The sequence below is a fragment of the Eulemur rufifrons genome, chromosome 28, assembly GCF_041146395.1.
Source record: "Eulemur rufifrons isolate Redbay chromosome 28, OSU_ERuf_1, whole genome shotgun sequence".
NCBI lineage: Eukaryota > Metazoa > Chordata > Mammalia > Primates > Lemuridae > Eulemur > Eulemur rufifrons.
The window spans coordinates 10067453-10088755 of NC_091010.1; positions in this window are offsets into that span (position 1 = coordinate 10067453).

Genomic DNA, 21303 nt, shown 5'->3' on the forward strand with positions numbered 1-21303 from the left:
AACAGCAATTCAGTTGCGATGGGGGCCACCTGATTTCACAGGCAACGCTGGCACTGGGAAGGCCTCCTGAGATTTCCCAAACTGAGTCAAGAGTGTTAAGTCTTGAGATGCTTGCCTTGACCAGTAAAAGGCAAGGAGGTGAAAGTTTGGGCAAGGAGACTCCCTTCAGCCAATGGCAACTCCTGGAGCAGCTCTGAGCCCTCCACTGCCAGCACCTTTAGCTCCTGGGAGAATGAAGGGGTTCATTGCCTTAATTCTGAAAGGCAAATATGTGTAATGCACACAGTATCCCCTCCAATCATGTATCTTATGTCATTTTACTCTTGTCTATTTATGTGTTTGAAACAGTTCATATTTTTTTCAAACCTTAGCACTTAAAGAAAAATTCCAATTTTTAAAAATAGTATTCTCCAAATTAATTCCCAACACACACACACACTTACACACACACTCACACACTTACACACACTTACACACACAACCACAACACGAATCTCAACTGTGATTAATATCAGGTCACATACTTACTATTTTGTTTGATGTTTTCAGCAATTGAAGATTCCCTCCCATCTCCCTCCCCCTAGTTTTGTAAGTCCTTACCATGTATTTAAAAAGGTACAATTTATTCAGCATTTTTAGGTTTTTGTTATTGGAGAACTTACTTGGTTTTCTTGCTGAAATATGTACTGAAATGATTTTAAAGAAAAATTAAATTAATCCCATTGCTGAAATACAGTACTCTTTAGTCACCTAATTTTTTCCTTCTGCTGCCTCAGTATCAAAAGCTTCAATTCCCTACAAAATTGTGTCTTTTAATTTTGCTATTTTTTGTTTGGTTTTAGTTTGGATGATGATGTCCACATTCTCTCTAAATCAGGGATGGCAAACTGCAGTCCAAGGGATAACTCTGGACTGCCACCTGATTTTGTCCCACAGCCAAGCTTATTCATGCTATCCAAGCTGTCAGTGGCAGCGCTGACAGTTGTGACAGAAACCATACGGCCTACAAAGCCTAAAGTGTTTACTCCCTGCCCCTTCACAGGAAAAAGTTTGCCAACCCTGCTTTAAAGCGTTGATCATTTTTACATTTTGCTATTGGAAAATCCATCTGTGGTGGACACAGCAGTGGACAGGGGCTAACGTATTTGGCCACTTGACCTTTCTTTACTGTTTTTCAAACAGAAGCTGGAAAAGGTATTAAAGCCGGTTGTCAGGACAATGCTTTCTTGCATCACTGCAAGAAAAATCCTAACTACACGAGGCCCTGCAGTGAAGCCATTTCTTGCCCTAAAAAATGTCTCAACCACAACAGGAAACAAGTCAAGAAGAAAACAGTGTTAAGGTCTGCTTTTATACTTTGTAGGCAATTGCAAACTACTGACTTGGGCAATAAATAGTTGTGGTTTATTTGTGTGTACACACACACACACACACACACACACGGCACTGCTTCCTTGGTGTGAGCTGGCCGCTTGTCTTCTGTAAGGATATACCCCATTAGGATGTCAACCAGGAGCATCTTGTGTGATGCTTGTAAGTGTTTGTTTATGTATCTTCTGTTAGTCATCTTTAAATTGTGTTTCATATCCTTTTCTTATAATGTCTAGTTTGAGAAATCTCATTAAACACACAAAATCTGAATAAGGCTAGCAATTTTTATAATTGATATGTAGATATGTAAACATACATGAAAATGTACATATGAATATAGATGTGGATACAGGTATAGAGATGAATGTATCCTTTTGAATCTTGCTTGTTATGTTTTTCTTTTTTTTCTTTGATATGGATTTTTCCATGAGCCTTATGCCAGTTTCAATTTGCATGATTATTCCAAAGGAGGGGAAATCCATCCACATCAGCTAGGTGTTTGCCCATAAATCAAGTGCATTCATTCCCTTTATTTATTAGTATTTGTTGGTTTCTGATAATATCCTTTGATCAGACATTAAGCTCAACAGCTGGTTGAAGCAAGTCTTCATGGATAGTTCTGAGATCCAGAATGGTGTGCTAAGGGCACAGACTATGTGGGCAGCTCCTCCCCTCTCCTCTGTTATTCTTGTTCAAAAGCCTCAGAGCTGGGATGGTTTTTTTACTTAACTTCCTTGCTTGAGCAGGAGCACAGTGTCTCCTCTGACCAACTGCTGCCACAACATGTAAGGGAATCACCATCCTAGAACTGCCTGCAGTGACTGAAGTCGACACCAAGGATGAGTTGCCCCAAAGGAGCTCCGCACCCGTGTTACCCTTCAGCAGTGCTGCAGAATTTCAGTACTCCTCTCCCCGCTGCCTTCTCCTTTGCCTTTTGCCTGTCTAGACTGAAAACGGTACCAAGATCTTCAGAGAGTCTCCTCTATTTAGTTCCTTCTAAATTGGAGATATAAATGAGTCCCTGGTTAACATTATCCCTCTATTAGCTCTCTGTTATGTATAGGGGAAAGGCTTGATGTTTCGTCATATACAATACATCCAGTGATAATATAAAAATTTACCTTCACGTATAAAAGAAGTTTAATGGGAATGGGGCAGGGAGGCATCTTATTAAATGCTTTATTTATATTTCCTTCTACAATATGGATTTTAATTGGAAAACTTTCTCCTATACCTGTCATGTAAGCCCAATAATTTTCAAAGCATCATCTAAAATAGGAACACAAAATTAAATACTCACAACTTAAATTTTGCTAAAGAAAACACAATAATTATAAAAAAAAGAAGAAGAAAATAGTCCTTTAGAGACTTTCTCTAATTTCTCCTGATAATGTATGGTGCTCTCTCTTTTGAATACCAGTTTGTGGGTTAATAGTTTGAATATATGGAGGACTGGGAAAAATAAATAGAAAATGTATTTTCTTGTGATTCAGTGTTGCCACTAGGTATATTAACAGTTCACATTTTTATCTTGTATTCTTTTAATTTCTTCGTGTGACAAGTAACTCATTCATGCTCTTTTATATTGATTTTAGTAAACTGTGAATAAAGTATGGTATAAACATTTCAATTTTCATAATTTCAATATTCAGATGTATGTGCTTAGACATAATCTTTATTTTTCATTTAGTAGAGCCTTGGTGATGCAGATGAGCACTTATTTATAAATGCAAACATCCACATACATACATACGCACACTCATTAACAAAAAATGATATTCAGTCCCACCAGATGTATGTCTGAAAACTGGCTAGAAATCTACTTTCTGGTTTTTAGGTAAAATTTAATAATTATGATGATGAGGAAAATAATTTGATTTCCATTTCTTAAGCATTTGCTATGAGCCAACACCATGTTAGGTGCTTTGAACATATTTTCTCATCCTTTCTTTAACTTACCTTGTTAGATAATGGTGATCTTTCCCATTTTTATAAGATATGATCAAAAATTAGAGGGCTTATGATTTGTCCAAGGTAACATGCCTGGAAAATGGCAGAATTAAGAATTTAATTAAGGTCACCATATGCTAAAACCCAAACTTCTAACTACTAAAGTATGTGATTTTACTCAACTAAAATATGCTTCAATTTACCACACAGAGATTCCCTTCCATTTTTGTAGGCACCAACTCCTCCATAAAGATCATGAATCCCATAATTTCTCCACATTGCAATCACCACTGTACATCAATAGTGTCAATACTGTCCAATCTTGGCCATTCAGGAACATTCATACTTCAAACATGATCGACATTTTATTTTACTCACATTCTCTTTAACCTCTTTAAACTTTTTCATCAAAAACTTTCAGAATTCTGTAACTATATAATGCCCTGTAAGTGCCACTTGACTTTAAAAATTCTAATTACCTATGATGAGATTCATCTGTGGGCATGGCCCCTAGCATTGAAAGAATAGCAGGCAGAAGTTGCAGCCCCACTAGCCTAGCAGATAATTTTTGATTTTTGATTAAATATTTGTTAAGAGACCAAACTTCAGTGCCGGTAGGTATATTTGAACAATGCTCCATAAAGTAGCCAGCTTCTTCAGGACTTTCATCATAGAAATTTAAAAATATTATTTTGCTTAGTGTTCTGAGTAGTGAGGATAAAAAAGTTTGCTCTATGTGGAGATGGGGGAACATAGTGCATGTGTCATCCAACGATAGGATCAAAAGGTGAACAAAGACCCTTTCCTACAACCCTTAGAGCTGGATAAAATCTGACTAATAAAACACCTTAATGGGCACCGGGCACTCTTAAGTCCCCCATGGCCAAATGATGTAGAATTGCTGGCTCTAGGGGCATGAGCTTCCTCAGAAACCTTGAGTTATTTACATATTTCTGACAGAGACCTTCATCAGATATCTGTTTGCATATTTTGTCTCACTCTTGGGCTTGTCTTCATATTTTCATACAAGGCTGTATACGTGTGGGTAGGCAGAGAAGCAGAATGAACTTGTGCTTTTGACTAATCTATTTTGCTGTGTTCTGATTGTTAATTTCCTAAGATGCATCATGCCCCCTTTTGAAATACTCAAATTTTAAGCGATAAAGATCTGACCAACAGGTGGGGATAACCACATCGTTTTTTTTTGGGGGGGGGTCAGCTTTATTGTGCTACCATTTACATAATAAAATTTACCTTTGTGCACAATTTTAATTTGATGAATTTTGACAAGCATATATAGTCATATGAAGACCATTACTGCAGTAAAAATGTAGAATATTTCCATCACCCCAAAAAGTTTCCTCCTCCTGTTTGTAGTCAATCTTCCCCATCCCTTGGTTCATAGCAACTACTGTTCTGATGTCTGCCCCAATAGTTTAGTCTTTTCAAGAATGCCATCAAGTGGAATCTTATATTCTTTGTATAAAGTTTTTGAGATTCATCCATATTTACACTTCTATTAATAGTCTATTATGTTTTACTGTTTAGCAATATTTCATTACATTGATGTATCACCATCTGTTTATTAACCAGTGGATGAATATTTGAGTTGTTTCAAGTTTGGAGCTATTATGAATAAAACCACTATAAACATTCCAGTACAGCTTTTATGTGGTCATATATTTTCATATTTCTAGGATTCAGATTGATTGGTTATATGCTTATTTTCATAGTAAACTCCCAAATTGTTTTCAAAGTGGTTGTACTATTTTGCATTTCTACCAGTGATGTATGAGTTCTAGTTGCTCCACATATTTGTCAACATTTGGTATTGTCAGTTTTTTCAAGGATAGCCATTTTATTAGGCATGCTCATCTTTGTGGTTTTTATTGGCATTTCCCTAAAAATTAATGATGTTGGACATCTTTTCATGTACTTAGTTGCCATCTACTTATCTCCTTTGGTGAAATGTCTGTTGAAATCTTTTGTCTGTTTTAAAAATTAGATTGTATGTTTTCTTATTATTAAGTTGTTAGAGTTATTTATATATTTGTGACCTTTATCAGATATCTGTTTGCAAATATTTTCTCTCACTCTTGGGTTTGTCTTCATATTTCCTTCAACGGTGTCTTTCAAGGAGCCAATATTTTAATGTATTTTAAAGTCAAATTTACCATTTTCTCTTTATGATTTGCACCTTGTGAGTCCTAAGCTAAGAAATATTTACCAAGGTAAAGGTTACAAATTTTTTCTTCTGTGTTTTATTCCAGAAGTTATATAATTTTGGTGAAGCTTGGGTGGGAGAATAGTGAAATCATTGATGCTTTATAAAAAATATATGGTGACAATGCCTCAAAGAAATCAGCAGTTTACAAAGGTGTATTTTGTTATAAGAAGGGTGAAGTAATTTTGAAGATAAACCCCACAGCAGCAGATCATCCATATCAATTTATGAGACAAAAATTAATTTTCTTGGCGCCCTAATTGAAGAGGGCACATCATTAACAGCAGAAGCAACAGCCAACACCATAGACATCTCAGATGGGCCAGCTTCCACAATTCACAATTCTGACTGAAAAATTAAAATTGAGCAAACTTTCCACTTGATGGGTGTTGAAACCATTGCATCCAGATTAGCTATAGACAAGAGCAGAGCTTTCAATGGTAATTTTGAATAAGTGGTATCAAAATTCTGAAGCATTTCTTTGAAGAATTATAACAGGAGATAAAACATGGTTTTACTGACCCTAAAGACAAAGCACAATCAAAGAAGTGGTTACCAAGAGGTAGACATGGCCCAGGGAAAGCAAAAGCAGACCAGTCAAATGCAGTGGTCATGGCAACGGTGTTTTGGGATGCTCAAGGCAATTTGCTTGTTGACTTTCTGGAGGGTCAAAGAATGGTAGCATCTGCTCATTATGAATGTTTTGAGAAAGTCAGCCAAATCTTTAGCAGGAAAATGCCCAGGAAGCCTTCACCAGAGAATCCTTCTCCACCACAACAATGCTCCTGCTCATTCCTCTCATCAAACAAAGGCAATTTTATGAGAGTCATTTGATGGGAAATCATTTAGCATCCACCTTACAGCCCTGATCTGGCTCCTTCTGGTTGTTTTTTGTTTTCTAATCTTTAAAAATCTTTGAAGGGTACCCATTTTTCTTCAGTTAATAATGTAAAAAAGGACTGCATTGACATGATTAAATTCCTAGACCCTCAGTTCCTTAGGAATGGAATACATGGCTGGCATGTTAGCTTACAAAAGGGTCTTGGACATCATGGAGCTTATGTTGAGAAATAAAGTTCATATTTTATATTTTTACCTTTTAATTCCACTTTCCACAAACTTTTTGAAGTCCCCTCATATGATTTATTTTAAGTTAATTGTTGCATATGGGGTATGACAGAATTGCAGAGACTCACAGTTTACATATGCATGTTTAGTTGTTCCAGCACCATTCATTGACTAGACTATCTTTTCTCCATTGAATTATCTTGGAACCTATGTTGCAAATCAATTGAACATATATGTATGGGCCCGTTTCTATTGTTTTCTCTATTAGGTTCCATTAACTTACATATTCATAAACAAAAAATACACTTCATTGATTACTCTACATTTATAATAAATTTTGAAATAAGGTAATGTGACTCTTTCAGATTTGTTCTTTTTAAAAAATAGTTTTAGCTTATTTCCTTATTTTCCTATTTCTTTATATTTAGCTAAGGTGATATGATATCTAAATGCACTATGGAATGCTGGAATGAGCCCTGAAACACACAAAAGGGACATTATTCAAAAATCTAGTGAAATATGAATAAAGTCTATCATTTACATATGAATATTATATCAATGTTAATTTTTTTAGCTTTGATAAAGGGTTATACAAGATATTAACAAAATTATATAAACTGGGTAATTTGTAATGGGAACTTTCTATATGATTTTTGCAAGTCTTTTGTAAATTTTAAATTATATCAAAATAAAAAAAAAAAAACAGTATCACACACTGAGGAGCCAGAGATTGGTGCCAATTTTAGTGATTTAAATGTTGAAAACACATGGTGATCCCCAAGACAGTCCCATTTAATTTACTGTCTAGCCCTTACAAAAACTAGATAGTTCGTTCCAGGTAATGATGCAGTACTCCAAACATAATCAAATAGTAGCCCCAACTGAAGCTACTTTTCTGGAAGTAATATACTTGCTAGAATTGAATATAGTTACAGGGACATGAAATGCAGCCATTGATCCAGGAAATGCATCAAATTTCCAACCTTTTGAGGATGAAAGATCAGAAGCAATTCACATCAATATTAGATGGAATTGTATATATTATGTCTTGTTCTAAGTGTATATTAACTCTCTCATTTTCTGCCATAATATAGTCTGAAGGGACTGAGACCATTTGGACATTCTGCATAACATTCCATTTTCCCACTTCATTGATAGCACCATATTAACCAGGCAGGGTGCACATGAAGTGGCAGTAAGTACAGTGGAGAACTTTGTGTGTCACATATGCTCCAGAAGGTCAGAAATAAACTAGAGACATTTGAGGATCATGTCACATCAGTGAAGTATTTGGAGGTTCAAAGATTTGAGGCATGTGATATCCCTTCCTAAGTAAAGGACCTATTCCACCATCTTACCTCTTCCACCGCTGAGAAAGAAGCACAATTCCTTGGAAGTCTGCCAAGTTTAAGTAGGGTCCAGCACACAAAAGAACTATAGTTCAACTATTACACGTGGTCCATATTACTTAGAAGTTACTCTTGTGGTGATAAAGGTGCTATATGACATTTATTATATGCCCCAATAGAAAAATCATAGCTGGCCTGCCATGGATCTGCAGCAAGTTCCTGCCTTGCAGTAGAAAACTGTATACCATTTGACCAACTACTGCTAGTCTGCAATTGGACCTTGAGAGAATGTCTGGCCATGGATGTCATTTGATTTCTTGGCCATAGCTACATTTTTTCAAATTCAGGAAATCATAGGTTAGACTATTCCAACAACAATTCATTGTAAGATGGAAGTGATATGTCCAGATATAATGTAAGTAAGGTGGTCTCGCTGCATGAGCAGATAGCCCAGACTTGCATATCATTTACTAATGTTGCACTAGTGCCTCTCACTTAATTCCTATTCCGATGCCTATGACCCTATGAGGGGATTACTTTTGACTAGCTGATAGAGGGACAAAAGGCCAAGCTTCAGACATCTGCCTATCCACTTTGTGTTCAAAAGGAAGCAGTCCAAGATAAGAATGCAAATGGACTAATGAGCATTAGCAAATGACTGGCTGGCTTTCTATGCACTTGGAAGGAAGATTAGAAGATTGAGGACAAAGAGAACTGGGAAAGAGACATATGGATACACCAAAGGAAGTAATAACAAAGTTTTGAAAGACATTGTGTTGTATATCAATACCCACCAGAAACCATACACAATGGAATGAATACTGAAATACCCAGTAGTCAGACTAACTCATCATTTGGCATCAGCCAGCTCTTGTGGGGCACCACCTCATTGCTAATACAATGGGGTCATGAATGCAGTAGCCATTGTGTCAGATGGGAGCTGAGCATGGTCCCTAGAGCATGTGTTTCCACTCACTGATCTAGCTACTGCTTCTGCTAAATGTCTAACCTGCCATAACACAAACCAACACTGCACCCCAATAAAGTCTTACCTACCAAAAATGACAAGTTTGTTACATTGGATCCCTTCTATCTTTGAATGCAGGTATTCATCTTGACTGAAATCAACATGTATTATGGATATGGATTTTACTTTCTTACCCATAGCACTTCAGCTAGCACACTACCCAAAAATATTCAGAATATTTGGTATATCTGTATCAACAAAGAATCCTGCATAACAACACAACAAACCAAGGGATCAACTTCACACCAAAGGAGATTTTTTTGGTGGGCATATGATCATGTGTCGGATCACATGTGCTGCTGCCCTAATACAGCAAGGGACTAGCCTCTTAAAGCTCAGTTACCAGCTTTGAAATTGTGGCATGCAAGATCTCCAAAAGGTGTAACAAATGAGTCCAGAAACTAAGTGGGTAGAAATCAGAGTAGCTCTAACTACCGTTACTCCCAATATCCTAATGTAGGAAATTTGTGCTTCCATTGTCTACTACCTTAGACTCTAGGGTTCTAGAGCTACTTGTTTCCAGAGGGGTAACACTTTCAGCAAGGTCCAGAGTTTAATTTCAATTTAACTTTATTTTCAGGCTTTTACCTGCTCACTTTTTGTTCTGGTTTTTGTGCTAGGAGACCAGAAGCAAAAAAAAGCAGTCAGTATTCTGCCCAAGGTGAATCATTCTAGCCATCAGTAGGTAGTAGAGCTGGTAGGGGCAGGGATGAATAAATTCAGCACCTAGATGATCCATTTCAGAGTTCTTTGGTACCTCTTTCCCAAATTTTGGTGGTAACTGGGCAAGTGTAGCAGCCATGGCCTGAAAAGAGTTCTCAGCTATGAGAATAAGTCTTGGCCTGTCAGGTATGGCACCGAGACCAACAAAAGGGCTAGACAACCAGCAGGGAGGTATACAATGGCTAGTAAAAGAGGGAGGAAGGAAGATGATGAGTATAATTTGTGGCTTCAAGTTCTGCTAACTAATCTTCATCTTCTAAGTTACTCAGCAACAAGAATTGGAATTTTGGAGATTTCTCAGACAGGGTGCACTTACCTTGCATAGCCAGTGGATCTGAGTGATCCATGGTGTGGATTGTAGAGTTTATCTCTCTGCACTGCCCAAGTCTCCTCTTTTGCAACTGTGATACTCATCCCTGCAGCTTCTGGAATTGCTGCCAGCTAATGGCTCACAGCTGGGTACCTCTCTGCACACTGCCTTCTGCTAAAGAAAACCACCTTGCCTAAGGACACAGCCAGGCCAGTATTTTATTGTTAAAACTGGCTGTTCCAAATGTAAAGCCCTGATGTAAATATTCCTATCATGGCCTATTTCAAGGTATCAATAGTTTAACAACCAGCTTGCAAAATTCTTGGATATTTAGAAATTGACTCTCTTGAGCCAGTATAAACAGGTTCTATTCCTCCATGGGCTTATAGGATTGCATTCCGTTTTGGGGGGCAGGCTATATCCAATGACTAGTCGATTCAGGGGTACTGGGATAAATGTGAAGTTCTAATCCAACTCCAGAATGCCCCATCTACTCTCCACAGCTTCTCTCCTTCAGCCCAACCTGGCTTCCCTGCCCCTTACAAGTACTTTCATGGAAAATTTCTAATAAACTTCTTGAACATAAACCTTCACCTCAGAATCTGCATTCAGGTCACCAGACCTAAGACATGTGGTCAACACTGGATGGATATTCATTATCTTTTCTCATTAAACATTTCTCTCTAACAAAGAAATTTATATTTTAGGAAGCAAAAAGCGAATGAAGGTAATAGATTTTCCACATGCTCAAAGGACCAGTAAAGAGTGGAAGAGAATGAGTTGGAAAGGCAAAAGGGTAGTAAGAAGTAGTGCCTACTTCCATGGTAGCCATGCAAAGGAGCCCTGCCCATGCGGTGGACATGTTCTCCATTTCAGACTCAGAATGTTCCCCTGACAAGGTTACATTTCCTTTTCTATTCAGGCCTGCCTAAAAAGATATTTAAAAGTTTATTTTGAGCCCACCTATTTGAAAATACAAGTAGCATATAGCCTGAAATGGAATTTTTGATCTGGCCATGAGGTTTATTTCACAACATGTAAGAAACAGTTTATAGACTCTTAGTCTCAAAATTCTAAGAGAGTCAAACAAAAATAAGTAATTTTTCCTGCTTTCTACTCCTATCAACAAGAACCTAATTTTGCCAACATGCTATGAAATGCAAGATCGTTAAGTCTTTTTGAAGCATTTGACTGGCAGATAAGGATGAATATTGTCAAATGCTTGATGGTTAATCTCAAATTTCAATGACATGGTAGTTCTAAATGTGACATTAAATGATTGCTGAGGAAAATACATTTTATATTATTCTGCTTTGAATAGATACCTTCTAGCTTCTCATTGCTTAAAAAACTCCCAAGGATATTATATCTAGAAAAAAAATGTACTATCAAAAAGAAATTTCTCAACATTCAGACAGTTGAAATAATTTTAAAACATGAAAAATACTAAAAGTAAAACCTAAATTATGCTGTAACTAAGTTCTTAATATGCCCATCCCCCATCAATATATCTTACATATGTAGTAAGTCCTCATTTAACACTGTCAATAGGTTCTTGGAACCTGTGACTTTAAGCAAAGGACCTATAACAAAACCAATTTTTTCCTCATCAACTTTATCACAAAATGACATTGAATGAAATGATATTATGAGAGAACGTTCTATATGTAATTCTAAAATTATAGGTGCATGTTTTGATGAAATTTTTTTACTGATCTTGGAAAAGAGATTTTGAAATGCATCAATTTAAAGAGAAAGGAAGATATCAAAAAAGAATATGGTCAACCTAATTTTAACATAATTCTGAAAATTTTGCACACTTCACAATGCTCATCCAAGCGTCTGAGATTCTGTCTTACCAATGAATGAAAACCTAAAACTATGGTAAGTAGAGTATAAGGAAGAAGAAAAATAAGAGCAATTGAGACTCTATTATTTTGCAGACACTATATTATATGCATTACTAATGTCATCTCATTAATTTTTGCCCACATCACTGTAGGCTGCTTTTATCTCAATTTGATGAATTGGGAAATGAAATGTCAGTGATTTGCCAAAGTCACATAGCTGTATCTTCTCTCCTCCTGCTCCTGATACATAAACACCAGCAGACCTCAGGTGAGGATTCTGACTCTGTGTTAGGCACATTCACTCTCAGATAATTTCTCCAGAGCAATGGTTTTAAATACCATTGCATTAGTTATCTATTGCTGCATTACAAATTACCCCAACTTTAGCAACTATAAACAATAAACATTTATTATATTACACATTTCTGAGGGTTACCATCCAAGAACAGCCTAGCTGTTTGTATTTATTCAGACGCTCTCATGTGGTTCCAGTCAAACTCTTACCTACACCTGAGGTCATCTGAAGGCTGGATAGCATGAGGGACTTGCTGCCAAGATGGCTCAGATATGCGGCAGAAGACTCAATTCCTCACCACACACATTTCTCCACAGGGCTGCCCAGGTGTCCTCATAGCATGGTATCCCCCAGATAAATGATCCAAGAGAAAGTAAAAAGGAAGCCATAGTGTCTTCTATAACTTACATGGTTAATTTTATGTGCCAACTTGGCTGGACCACAGTGTCCTAGTAAGTGATCATCTATTTTTCCGGATCTTTCTGTGAGGGCATTTTTAGAAGAGATTAACATTTAAATCTTTGGACTTTGAATTAAGTAGATTGTCCTCCATAATATGGGTGGATCTCACCCAATCAGCTGAAGGCTTGAACAGAGCAAGAAGACTGACCTGCCCTGAACAAGAAAGAATTCTTCAGCAGATGGCCTTTGGGCTTGAGCCACAGCCTGGCTCTCTTTGGGTTTCCAGCCTGAGGGTTCACCATGTAAATCCTGGACTTGCTGACCTCCATAATCACATGAACTAATTCATTAAAATAAATCTCTCAGTCTCTCTCTCTCACTTCTCCCTCCACCCCCTGTGTGCACACACATGTGCACACATACACACCCATCCTTTTGATTCTGTTTTTCCAGAGAACCCAAATACAATAGCCTAATCTCAGAAGTGACATGCCATCCTTTTTGCCATATTCTATTAGTCACATATACCACCCCTGATACAGTGAGGGAGGGGACCAAATGAGTCTGTGAACAACAGGAGACAGAAAACATTTGGGGGCATCTGGGAGGCTGATTATCACAACTGTCTATAACTTGATGATACCCAAATTGACGTCTTCAATGCCAACCTCTCCATTCAAATATGGCTTCACATACAATTGCCTACTTGACATCGACACTTAGGTATAAATAAGGAACCCAAGCTTAATGAAACCCTGGACTGCCCCTCACCGTCACCTAACCTGTTAATCTGTGAGTGTTCTCAATTCCAGTTTAGAATAGTACTGATTGCTCCACTCTACAGGACAAACCTTGATTTCAATCTTGGTTCCTCTATCTGTCTCACACTCCACTTTTGATCCACGAGCCTGTCAACTCTACTTTCAAAAGCATCCTGGTCCTGATGAATTTTTATTTTTATTTATTTATTTATTTATTTGTTTATTTATTTTTACTTTTCATAGTCTTCATAGCTACTACTCTAGTTCAAGCCACTGTCATGGCATGCAAATGAAATCATAGAAAAAGAAATACTTTCTCTTCTTTCTGCTACCATCAATTAGGACCTAAATTTTCCAGTATGCTTTGGAATGCAATATTTTTTTTTTATTTCATCTTATTATGGGGGATACAGAATTTCAGGTTACATACGTTGCCCATGTACCGCCTGTTCCCCCAAGTCAAAGCTCCAGGCGTGTCCGTTCCCCAGATGGTGTGCATTGCACCCATCATGTATGTATATACCCATCCCCTCCTTGCATCCCCCCCTCCCCGAGTCAGCACCTTCAAGCGTGACCATTCCCCAAATGGTGCGCAATGCACTCATCATGTAGGCATACACCCATCCCCTCCCCCACCCCCACCTCAGTCTGATATCCGATTGGTATCTGGAATGCAATATTTTTAAAATTAAAAAAAAAATTGTCTGTAGATCCATGCATGGAATGCATAATGCCTAGCATATGGTTTTGCAGAACACACTGATTTCGGCACCTTAGCAAGACTTTCCAAATGTGACCTTAGCATGATCTGATGGGGGATCAAAAATATTTACACAAACATTTTCCTTTTGTTTTGCTTCAGTCCCTCTCGAACTCTTTGTCAACCACTACTTGGCATTTTGAATGGGAAGGTGTCACCATACATCAAATTAAAATGCACATACAAATGCATTTTAATGTGCAATGTACACTAAAAAGCCTCTCCCAGAAATTATATGATCCAGCTTTACAATGTTATTTTAGCATTAAGGTATTTTATCACAATAGAATTACCAACTCTAATTTGTTTATTTCTCTTTCCCCTATCAATTAGTCTTCCGCCAGACCAGCAAATACTTCTTTCTTTATTAATGGCACAATGGGAAAATTATTACTAAGATGGGCACGGTTTGGGCCTCTGAATTTTCAATAAATTGAGTAAATGGGATGGAAAATGCTTCTTATGTGCCCAAATCAGTCTGTGTATGGGGCACGTGTTTAACTGTGGCCTGATACGGGCCCCTTCTAAGAAGTGAATGTTCGTACTTTATGGTATAGACTAAACATGTCAAGGAGATTAAAGAATAAGTCCTATTTCAATTGTTGTTATACATGTTTTCTCTAGATAACTTAAATCAGTATGTTAGTTATTTAAAAATGGGTAAAGATTTCTCTAAAATTCAGTATCTTAAAACATTTATTATCTCGTCATTTCTGATGATGGGTCAGGTATCTGGGAGTGGCCTAGATAGGTGGCTCTGGCTCAGGGTCTCTCACAAGGTCACAGTCAAGCGGTCAGCCAGGCCTGCAGCCACGCAGAGCTGGAGGATGTGTGTCAAGGTCACTCAGGTGAGACGCAGGCTTCAGCCCCTCGCCGTCTGTTAGCCGAATCCCTCAGTTCTGTAATGTCGACCTCCGCATGGTGCTGCTCACAACATGGCACTCACCTTCCTCAGAGCTGGTGATCCACGAGAATGCCAGAGTCCAAGACGCCATCGTTTTATAGGTGTCATGCCATCAGTTGTGCTGCATTCTAGTCATGAGAAGTGAGTCACCAAGTCCCCATGCACCCTCAAGTTGAGTACAGGAAAGTTCCGCCTCCCGATGGGAGAAGTAAGAAATAAGTTGTGGTAATATACTTGAAACCACCACAGCCCGATGTTCTGCCACTTCAGGTCATCACTGACCCAGACTGGGTGTTGGCCCTGGCGTGTTCACCAAGCCTTCCTCCAGAGACTGGCAGCAGCTCTGGGAGAAGACAACGTTCTTCCTCCAGCTGTGATATCTATACCAGGCTTCAAGCATAGTCTCATTCTGAAACAACAAGAAACTCACAAAAGCAAAATGAAGCTGCAGACTTTATCTTGTAGCCATTTTCCAGTGCTCTGGGGAGGAAATTCTAGTGCCAGACTGTTTAGGATAAATACTGGCTCTGCTATTCCCTTGCTGTGCAACTTTGAAAAATGATTTAAACTTTACGTTCTTTAAATTTCTAATCTGCAAAATGCAGATAAAAACACATACCCTGTAGGTTTGTTGCGATGATTAAATATCTTATTATATATAAAGTTATTAGAATATTGCCTGTCAGATAGGAAATGTTTATTAATTGATACAATTTGATCTTTATTATCATTATAATTTTTGTTGAAATCATACCCACCCACTAGTCCCAGTTATGGTCTGCAAAATGGGCATTTATTCCACAGACATGAGAACCTAATAATGAGCTGGGGTCTGTTTTAGGCATTAGACATTCAATAATGAAGAAAGATGACAAAAGCCCTACCCTTTGGGAGCTTCTACTTTTGTGAGTTTTGCTCACATCATGCACAGTTTTCTCCGCAGCTTTACTAAGAAAAGTGAAATGGGAACAACAGCTGAGTGGTCTTGAGAGCCAGGCTGAAGACGCAGAGGAGGTGCTGCTGGAAGTGTCCTAGATATCAGAAGAGTGTCTTGCTCCCTAGCGCTGCGTGTTCCCAACAGCCAGGAGAACAAGTTGCAGCTTTGCTGCTTACCCGATGTGTCCATTTGAGCAAGTCGGTTCTTCTCTCAGGGTGTTTCCCAATTGCAAATTGAGAGGGACAAGGGTTAGTTATATTACATGCTTGTTTGATTTTTTTTTTTTTTGAATTGTGTTTCAGAGAAGATTGGAATTCCTGAGGGATGCTTCTGGGATTTTGTGAACATTTTATTGGAATTTTACTTTATTTATTCATAAATATGTTGTTTATTTTTTTAAAAGTTTAATAAAAACTCTATGCAAACAAATTGATTATTTGGTATACTACATGTTAATATATCAGAGACCATATGGATTAAGACTTGTCCTTAATCCTTAATAATAAGAAAAAAAATACCATACAGCTGAACTTACAAAATAGATACTAAGTTTTACTTCGATCTGTTTTATATACTGCAGTTCTGCATAAGAGTTGAAAATAGGGCCCCAAAAAGTGACTTTGGAATTCATTTTTCTACATAATAATCACTAAAATTTTGAGCCATTATTATTTTCCAGTTTCTGCTTTAAGTGCATAGTCTTTCATTTAAATTTAAAAACAATTCTATGTGGTGGCATTCATACCTTCCTCAGTAAAGAAACTGAGGCTAGAAAGATTAAGTAAGTTGCTTAAAGTCAGTAGTAGACCCAGAATTTAAATAGAGGTCTTGACATGTGTGCTTTAAACTCTTATAATTATTTGTAGGATAACTTGCTAAGGTAACCACCATATTTATCTCCCTTTCCATCGATCACGTGGAACACCAACTCTTAGTGTTGAAGGGGGAGTGTCAACTGACAAGTTTGATGGTCAAATTTCAAACCTGTCAAATGAATTGCCATGATTCTAAACAATAATCTATTTATCTTTTTCTGTTTCAGGCTCATAATCAGTTGCAAAACTACATTGCCTCTTGGATTCATCCACTTTCACTGATGTGTTAGGGATGATCAATATCCGGTAACTCTGTCGGCCTCAGGTTCAGTCTGTGTCAAAGGGCTGGGTATCACACGGAGCCCTCTTGACCTTGGAGAGAAGTGTGATGTGAAGACGAAAGAGCACAGTATTTGAAGGGCTTTGGAGAGATGGCATCTTACACATGCCTTTCATGAGGTCTGGGGGCCAACCTTGTGACTCTCCTACTCTTCCCCCAAATCACTCTTACCCATTACAGTTTCAAGGAGGCAAAAGATACAGGACCTTGCGTTGAGCTGCAGACTACCTGAGTCCTCTCCCAGCTCATTTAGAATGGTGCTGTCAGAGGCACGCAGGTGACCCGAGTCCTGCTCCAGCCATAGGAGACAGATATTATCGATAATTAATAACAATAATACCATTACTGTCATATAGAAAAAAAAAAAAGCTACATGGCATGTATGCTCGTCATTGTACCTTTCTACTCTCCATCCACCTGGTCATGACTTAAGTCCTAAGCACGCTGTCACGGATGTACTCCTGTCCCCTTGTATGCAGTCCCCTCCCATCCCTGGGCATCATTTGAATTGAGACCAAAGTGACATTTCTAAAGAACAGACATGCTGTGCCACTCTCTTGGGTAATGCCCACAGTAGCTCCTTCTATGTCTACATCCTTCAACCTTGCATTCAAGGTCCTTTACAACTTAGCCCCAGTCTGGGTTTCTAGAAAATTTTACCATTATATTGCTTGTATCTTAAAGTCTAGTCTTGCTTTAAAACTTAAACACACAATTCTAAAATTACCATTTTGTATTCTATGGTACCTGAAATAGTACCTGGCATGGCATAAACACCAATAAATGCTTGTTGAATAAAACCGTCTTTGATTATGTATGGTCATTGTTAAAATTGAATACCAATTCTTATTTAAACTTTTAATACATTAAACTCAAATAGAAAAACACAACATTAAATTATAATGCCATAGTAAATCTCAGTCAGTGGCCTCAAGCCTCTTTAGAATTTTCCTTCATTGATATACAATAAGCACATATTCAGTAAATCAAAGACTTAAAGGAATTTGGGAAACATTCCTAAGTCCAAGTTTAAAATGTGAATTAATGACTGTAAGTCTGAGAAAAGTGGCTTCCTAAATTGAAAATGCCACACTTCTTATTTTCTCCAGCTTGATCAGCTTATGGTTGAGCAGCACAATTAATAGCTACTATTTTTGTAAGGCATGTGAAAGCAATATTTTGTCTAGTTCTGTGGGTGGCATTAAGCTAGCAAAACACTCTACTTGGCATTATCCTGACACCAGTCAATGAAGCTATCAGGCAAATGAAACTGCTTTTGTGATAAGCAGCATAGTAATTGGAAATTGCCATTCTTTTTTTTTCTCCCTAGGAAAACCTAAAACTTTCATTTCAATCTTTTTTAAATCATCAGGAAGAAATTAATATTTATAAAGCAAGTAAAAGGGCACCACCCAGGTGTCATTTTTCTTAGTGAATTATGCACAAGGAAGGGTAATTCAAATTTAAAACCCCAGTTGCTCCAGTAGCACTAATTGTTTAGGCATTTATTCAGTTCTACAGGCAGGTATGTGTGCACCCGTGTCAGAGAAAAATGCATCCTGGTACATTTGAGGGCACTAAACTGGACAGGTAAGTGCTTTCTTTTCACTAGAATCCAGCAGGTCCCTGGTAGAGATGATGACTGAGTGATCTGGGCCTCAGGTTTGGACAAAGGAGCTGGAATCACCAATCAATTGAGAATAAACCTGGGCTAAAAGGTGAGATCAAGTTTGCCCTAAAGGATTTGAAAGCAGAATTCTGAATCAAGATGGTAAACTAAGCATGCAAGTTTAACACTATTCTTTCCCCAAACCACACTGGATGGCAGAAAAAAAAATTAATTCACAACTGTGTCAAAATAGAAAAGAGTATCTTTGGAAGACCAAAAAAAAAAAAAAAAAAAAAAAAAAAAAATTAAGAATTTCTAGATGATCTGATTAGTGAAGAAACCAATCAAGGATCAACTGATATTTGACAAAGATATCAATAAAAGAGAAGAACCAAAATGAACAAACTAACAGCTGACACTGGAGGACAAAAGAAATTACCATAAGAACAAACTGAATTTTAAATAATTCTGATTAGTATCCTCAAAGAAATTATAGAGGTTATTACATTCACAAAGTAAAATAATATTCTGTAAAAAACAAAGTATTAATCAAAAGAGCAAATATTCGAGTTCCTGAAATTAAAAAAATACAAAAATTTTGAAACCAATTAAAGGATGTGATAATAGATTGAAAGTGAATTCAGATCAAATTAGTGCTCTAATGGATAAATTTAGGAAAATTTCACAATGTGGATAGAAAATATATAAGAAAATATTAGAGACCTGGAAGACAGATTTAAAATAGCCTATTCATATTCTAGTATATTAATAGAATCTTATATCCAGTGTGTTTTTACTTTAACAGGCAATGTGATTGAGATTAAATTTGTTATTTTTGGTTTTTAATTTCTGAATATTTTTTCTTTGGGGACCAATAAAATTGTCCTTTTGTATTCATTTATTTATTTTATTTCATTATGATCACATAATATTCCATGGATACTTGAAATGTATACTCTATTTTATAGATATAAAATTGACTGATAGGTAGAAAGATAATAAAACTCATGCTGTTTTATTCAAATAACTTATCAATTCTGAGAGTGGAGAGTGTTTTATTCAGGATAAGCTAGCATATGCTGAGATAACAATTTCTCAACATTTTATTTCTTATTCATGTCACATGTCTAATACACACTTAGTATAGGAAGAAGTATGTCTCAGCTCCACAGAGCCACTCAAGATCTAGACTGAAAGGCCCCACCTTCTTGTTCCCACACCGTCTGGACCACTTGGATTTCCCATTTGGTGACACTGGGAAGACATCCCTAAGGGTGATATACCAGCTCTTGCACGCTTCAGTCTGGAAGTGATGCCCAACATTCTCCCCACTGCCAATTTGCCAGAACTAGTTACATGACTCCACTTAATTGTAAGGCATCTAAGAAAGGTTTAAAGGAATGGAAGAAATATGTGTGACTTCCACTGTTTTTTCCATGGTGTTTTTAAGGGTTATTCTGTAAACTGGAGCATAAAACTGTGGTTGAGAGAAGTCAGACTCTTTAGGTCAAACCCCTGATGTCTCACTTAACTGTATGAGTCATCTTGGGCTGCCATAACAGAATGCCATGAATTGTGCAGCTTGAACAATAGAAACTTATTTTCTCACAGTTCTGGAGGCTGACAGGTCCAAGATAAAGGTGCTAGCAAATTCAGTTTCTGGTGAGGCCTCTCTTCCTGGCTTGCAGACAGCCACCCTCTCCCTGTGTCCTCCCTCACATGGCCATTCCTCAGTGCATGTACACATGGAGGAAGAGTGCTCCCTCTTTCTCTTCTCATGAGGGCTTCAATACTATTGTATTAGTACCTCATGGCCCCACCCCTACGACCTCATTTAACATTAATTATTTCCTTAGAGGGAAGGGTCACATTGATGGGTAGGGCTTCAATATGCAAATTTTGAGGAACGCAGTTCAATCCATGCCACTTGCATCACCTTCTCTATGCTCTATCTATAAAATAGGGATAAGTAAGAGACCTACTTCATAGAGTTAACATAAGGATAAAATGTGTTAATACAAATGTAGAATTTAGAATAGGGCCTAGCACTTAGTAACTACACAATAAATATTCCCTATTAGCATAATTATGATCCTTTTTGTACATATGGCAGTTTAGGCTTCTTATGTTGTTATATTGCTATTTACATAGAGCTTTATGATTGTCATATTTTTGGTGTGGATTATCAAGATAGAGATTTTAAATAAATTCCTTGTATATCAGTTGAACTGAGGGAGGAGAATGCCTGATAAATGCCTGTTTGAATGAAAGACCGCAGACTTTACAGAGAAACAACTTTAGCTAACATTAGTAGGAGCCAGTCATGATGAACCTGGTACCCTAATTAAGCCCAAGCAGAGAGGAGGAAATTCTGAGTACAGCATGACAATTACTGTCAGCTTTGCATCTCATTAAGCTCTCCCAGATTCCTATACCAAACCTATGGATAAGGGTCATTTATTTTAACCTGAGTATTAAAGTACTGGTTTACTAAATGTCCAATATCGTAGCACAATGCTACTAAATATTTCCAGACATGGCACATGGAAAATGGGGCATCAGTTCACAAAACATCAAAACCCAGCTTTGCCCCTTGAGGACTCCCTTA